This window comes from Arachis ipaensis, chromosome B02 (assembly GCF_000816755.2).
Source record: "Arachis ipaensis cultivar K30076 chromosome B02, Araip1.1, whole genome shotgun sequence".
In the NCBI taxonomy this organism is placed as follows: Eukaryota; Viridiplantae; Streptophyta; class Magnoliopsida; order Fabales; family Fabaceae; genus Arachis; species Arachis ipaensis.
The window spans coordinates 89,162,162-89,168,415 of NC_029786.2; the positions used below are offsets into that span (position 1 = coordinate 89,162,162).

The 6,254-nt window shown below is 32.5% G+C and overlaps 1 long non-coding RNA gene across 1 annotated transcript in view; it reads right to left on the bottom strand.

The window, feature by feature from the left end:
* Window positions 1,527–6,254, bottom strand: part of LOC110267944 — a 10,521-nt gene continuing 5,793 nt past the window's right edge. Inside the window, exon 3 of the long non-coding RNA XR_002355930.1 lies at window positions 1,527–1,538. This is a non-coding gene — a long non-coding RNA (uncharacterized LOC110267944). The remainder of the gene's footprint in view (window positions 1,539–6,254) is intronic.

The following is a 6,254-nucleotide window of genomic DNA, read 5'->3' on the forward strand; positions in this document are numbered from 1 at the left end:
ACTTATTAAACTAAAAAATTAAAACAATAAAATAATAATTCAAAATAATAAATAATTTAAAATTCCATTCTTCTAGGTTTCATATTTTGAATATATTGAATAATCTTTTCATTGTCAATACAATCAAATGTCTCTCTTTCTATATATGTCACTAAACAATCATTTAAAAATCCATCTCCCATACGGTTACGGAACCGAGTCTTTATGATGTTCATAGCAGAAAAGTTCTTTCAACTGATGCAGTTGGTACAGGCAAAACTAAAGCTAACTTCAACTGATGCTATGAGACTTTTCTACTTCAAATTCTAAAAACCTCCTCTTGTTAGAAGGGGTCGATGAATTGTTTTGGGATCCAATCTCCAACGATGAAGTTCTTTTGAAATATTTCTCCATTACTAATAGAATAAAATTATAAACCTAAATTAATTAATTAATAAAATTAATTCACAATTCTACACAAATTGACAAAAATATCTCAATATACAAAAATAATTAACAAATAAATTATATCATCACAACAAATTCAATCACAAATTCACAGTTCCTAAACCAACTATATCAAATTATCAATTATCAAACCATGAAACAAATGAGCAAAAACCTGAATGAAGCAACTAACCAGGGACAGTGTGCTAACTAAGTAAGTAACTAAGTAAGTAACTATTGATTATTATTCAGTCTAATAAAAATTTAACACTCCAACTGTCCAGAACTTGAATCTCATTATCTCAATGAATATAATGGATTTGGTTAGTTGCTCATTAACAAGAAGATAATCTAATTATCTCATTATCTCATTAACAAGAAAACTAACACGGCAACACAATACCACCTAACCTAACTAATGCCATGTTACACAAAGTTACAAAGACACAAACCATTCCTTATTTCCTTTATTCTGAATCTCCACGACCCCACCCCCCAAAATCTTATTTATTTATAATATACATATGCTATAAATCTATAATTAATTGGTTACAGCCTACAAGTAAACTTGAAAATTATTTGGTATTTACCACTCTTGAAACTTGAAAGGTTGATTTGGGTTCCCAAATCCTAATTATATACCAAGAGGCAAAGTCCAAGACTGAACTCCAAGACCAAGAGGACGACCCTGTAGTGGTGCGGCACCAGCAGCAACAGAGAAGAGGATCGTACCCCAAGAAAGAAGAATTAGAAGTCCAAAAGAGATTGATGTTTGCTGAAGAAGAAGGTAGAACCACAGAAGCAGAACCAGACGCTGAACTGCCGAGTGCCGAAGGAAGGAACGCAGAAGAAGAACAGCGGCAGAACCACACAAATCACAAGCAGTGAAGCAGTGACGCAGAAGAAGGTAGAACTTGAGAACCACCAGATGCGGTGCGACGGCGATGCAAGGAGAAACCGACGGTCGACGGACTGGCGGAGACGCAGAGTGGTGGACTGGTGGCAGTAACTCTAGAGCCTGGAGTGTGGAGGCTGGAGGCTTGGAGCAATTAGGGATTTCAGATTTGGAGAGAAAAGGAGAAGAAGAAGCGTTAGGGATTTGGAACTTTGGACTACTGGGGGCAAAATTAATTATATAGTGGGGGCAATTATGGTATTTCACTCAGAATTACTACTTATTTTTTAAAATCTCACTGGGGGCAGTTGCCCCCACAAGCTTATAAATAAATCCGTCCCTAGTCGTAGCCCACCTCGGTGAGTTGCGAGATGGTGACAGAGCGAGAATCTTGGTTACCTTTTTGGAGTCTTTTGATTACTTTTGTTTAGTACTCTCACATTTGTATTTATATTTGCCTTAGAGGCTAACTTGAGAGAGATATGTTGTATTCTGTTTTAACTTTCAAAACTCTGTATGTCAGTATTTAAATAGTTGGCCTAAACTCTGCGGGCTGTGGCTAGTACTTTATGACTTTTACACTCATATATCTACATATATCTTGTTATCTTGAATCTGTATCTTGTCTTTTACGCTTGTAGTTATCGTGTGAACGTTTTGCACTTTTGTATCCCGGTTTTTGAGCTTACTTCTTCATTGGGATTCTAGAACTATTATTTCCTTCTATATATATATATAATCCTTAGAATCGTCGTAACCTTTGATTAACCTTTTCTTTACGGCATGAGATAAGGCTTAGGGCAATTAGGGTGTTACAACAACCGCCGTTTTCATCCCGTCCTCCGGTGATACCTCACGCCATCCAGAAGCCACGTCTCTCAGTGTTGTCATTCTCAGCACTGTCAATCTCAGCAACCGCATCATCCTTAGCATTGTGGTTTTTCATCATTCTCAGTTGTGCTCCATTGTTCTCAGTCTCTTGGCCTCATGTATGATTTGTTTAATTTTTGTTCTGATTTCTTGTTTAATCTAATTTTTTAGAATTTTTTTTGTTCTGACTTCTAATTTTTTTTTATGTTGTGACTTGATGATTTTTCTATTCATTATGATTATTGGTTCTTGGTTCTTGGTTTTGATTTTCTGATTGTGGTTATGATGATTTTCAATTTGTTATGATTATTGGTTCTATTTTCTATTTTCGTCTTTATTATTGATTCTCTATTGTTTTTTATTCTGATTTTATTTGTTATGATTCTTTGCTATTTTGTTATAAAAAGAGTAGTAAAGTTGATATTAAGCACGAACTATATTGAAATCTATGTAGGTTTGGTGGTTCTCTTTTTCATTAGCCACCTACCTTTCATAACAACATAAAAGAGGCAAGGGAGCTTGACCCTTCTAGATTTTTCACATTTAAATCTATATAATTGCATTTGTAATACATTTTGGCTGAATAGTTAAGCTTCAGCTAGGCATTATCTTTAGATATTTGTTAAGTTACAAAATTTAAAAAATTCTTACTGATTCATTTTTTTAACTGCAGGTCAAACAAGGAGAGCAATTTGCAATTTTAAAGGATAAATGTTCTTATATGCAATTTTGTAGAAAATAGGACATATTGGGCATCTTTATGGGCTCATCCTAAGGAGGTGGAACACTGTTGGGGTGCTTAAAAAACAATTTAGATAGTTTATTTATCGGTCTTGCTTATTATCATTGTTGATAAATCATAGAAATTTTGGTTGTATTTGTTTAAGTTGATTATTTTACCACAGAAATTTTAGTGTTCTTCACAACATTGTGTCTAGCTTGAGATTATTTGAGAAACTGAAAAAATTGAACCAAACTGAACCAAAGAATTTATATAAAATTAGATCAGATGATTATTTTTAAATAACTGAACAAAATCACACCGCGAACACCCCTAGCGATGACAAGAAAGCTATTGTCAAAGAATTGGAATTTGCTGTTGTAGGATTTTGCTTTCTGAACAAAATTGTATTTAAAGAAATGAATGAGGAGGAGAAGGAAGTTTTTGAAAGCTTAAGGTGGTTCCCTTGTCACTTTTGACAAAGTCTATGATTGACATGAGTATTGATGGGCTAGAAAATCAGTTGAAATTCAAGAGGACATTCATCCTCTTTATCTAGAAGTGCTTTTTGTTACCAACAACAATAAGCAAAATTTTTTTCAGTTCACATGCCACCCATTCTTCATGTGAACACGATATAAGAATGAAATTGGACTGCTCATGTGCTCAACTTCCTCATTAAAGACATCAGAGGTCACAACTTGGAAAATAAATTTGCAATTAATGCCTGTCTCTTTGCAGAGATGATCATATATTTTCATGAATCTACATACAAGAATAAGCTTGTGGATAGAATTTCTAGACCACCATCGATGTAACATTGGACTAGGGCGATGCTGGTTAAAAGAATAGAACATGAGGTGAAGGATGAAATGGTAATTCAACAGAAATCATTCCCTTTAATTTTGGTGCATTTGTTTGAAATATACTATGCTAAATATTTTTCTGTTTTAGGACCTCATAAGAAGAACACAACCGAGGGATCAATCAAAAAAGAAAAAATAAGGAAAAAAAGCAACAAAAGAAAAAGATTGTTATATTGGACTCATATTTGAAAAGTGAAAATGATTCTAAGTATGAGTCTGATTCTGAATATGAATCTGACGAGACATCGAAGAGAAGAAAACCACCTTAAAGATTGACAAAGATGTAAGTGTTACTTTTCACTTTCTTTTATAAATATTTATTTTGTTTATTTAACTCATATGTTTGTACATTTTCAGGATGGAATCCAAAAAGAGGAAGCGTATTACTGTGGATTCATCCTCCAAATCAGAGACTAAATCTGATGATGAATAAGATTAAAACATTATTAATCTAATACTAAGTTCTGTTTTTTAATCAATTTTTTTTATAAATAGAATTTTTTGTATGTATTATCAGAAGTAAAGAAAAATGATAAGCCTGCAGAGTATGTGTTAATTTTTAGTATTTTTTGTTAATATTTGTTATGTTTATTTATTTGATGATTCTTTTCTTTTTCAGGATGCAGGCTAAAACCAAATATACTCCAAAAAAGGCCACACTCGTGAAAAAAAAAAGTTTATTCGGCCAGAATAACCAAAAAGTGGGCACAACTCGATAGAAGCTCACGATAATTCTTTGCAAATGTAAGCTTCGATATATTATATTGTTTCTTTTTTTAAATTTATTAAAAACTAATGTAATTACTCTAATTTTACTAAATAATGTTTATTTTGTCCTTATAATACCACTTGTAAATCTGTCAAGTGAAAATGATCCTGTGTTTAATACACAGTCAAGCTTTCAGGGATTTATAAATGTACCAAATGATCCCATATAATTTCTTTTTCTCTTACCATTTCTTTATTTCTTGTACTATGAAAATATCTCTTTAGTTTCATATCTTTTTGAGAAAAAAAAAACCCTCTAAAAGTTTTTGCAAGAAAAAAGGCATGAAAAAAAAAAAGCAAAAAAAAGAGTTTGCAACTTGCACCTATGTAAGTTCACATATAGCAAAAATTTATTATTGTTCAATGATTGTGGTGCTTTTTGACATAATTTCGATATATTTCAAGTTCAACTTACAGGAAGACACAATGGATGATGTCAACCCTGTCTAGGAAGATGTCATGGTTAAACAAGCAATAATAGAAAAATAATTGCAACTGTAGCAAAGGATGGAAGATTCACCAAAATCTAATACGTGAGTAAAGTATTCAACTATATTATTGACTTAAATTTTATTTTATTTTATTTTATTGACTTAAATGACACTGGATTTTATTTAGTATGAGTAATGAAACTGTTAATCTTGGGACTGATCCCAATGATCAAATGCTTATGGTGTGAAAACAAACTTAATCAGAATCTAAACCACTAAAAATGTGAGTTTTCTAATTTAGTTTTCTTTTCCAATCATTGAGTTAAGGATTTGCATCGAAATTTGTTAATGTTTACTGCATATTAATTTTTTTATTGTTTGCCATAATTAAAGTGCCATTACAAGCAATTGCTACTTTAATAGAAACCCCACCCTATCTTTAGTCCTCCACATACTGAACAAAAATCTGTTGTGCAGTCTCCAACACAAGAATCTTTGCTACAAAAACCCTATTAATGCATAAGTTCTAGTTAAATTCTTTCTTGTTGCATATTTATTTTTTGGTGCTTTCTTAAACAACTTTATATCTCATATGCAGTTCTACACAACCACATCAAGAAGCTTCTGAGGAAGCTCTGCCAAAGAAAATTCACCATGAAGTTTCCCCTAATGCATAAGTTCTAATTAATACATTTCTGTTATATTTGATGCCTTCTTATACTATTTTGGTGCATCCTGTAGTCCTCTCTTGGCTAGGGATCTGAAAGCTGACTTGTTGATGGTTGCTAATGCTGCGTTGGATGATGACTTTGGTGCACCCATCCTTTGACCTTGGCATTAGTCAATCAAATAACGATGCTACACTCACCCAAGAAGATCAACCACCAACCAACAGAAAAAATATCAAGAAATTAGAAGCCAAGAGAACCTACTATTGGTTGAAGAGTTGGAAGAATTAGTTGGGGTTATGGATACTGGCTTGGAAGTAGATTGAAATATGCTAAGGAGACAACTCCAAAACCAGTTGCCCTTCCTTGAAAAGTTTCAAATTCCGATCAAGAAAAGAAAATTACAAAGAAGTTTAGAAAAAAATGCTATCAATGGATGACAAATGTCAAGACTTACAAAGATGAAAGCACCAATAAATAGGAATTCATATTCAAGTACAATCATAAAGCTCTTTTGAAGGAATGTAGAATGCACTTTGCATCTTTAAGACCATGAGAATATATAGAAAATATGATAATTTATTCTGCTATAACAATAATTATTTTTCT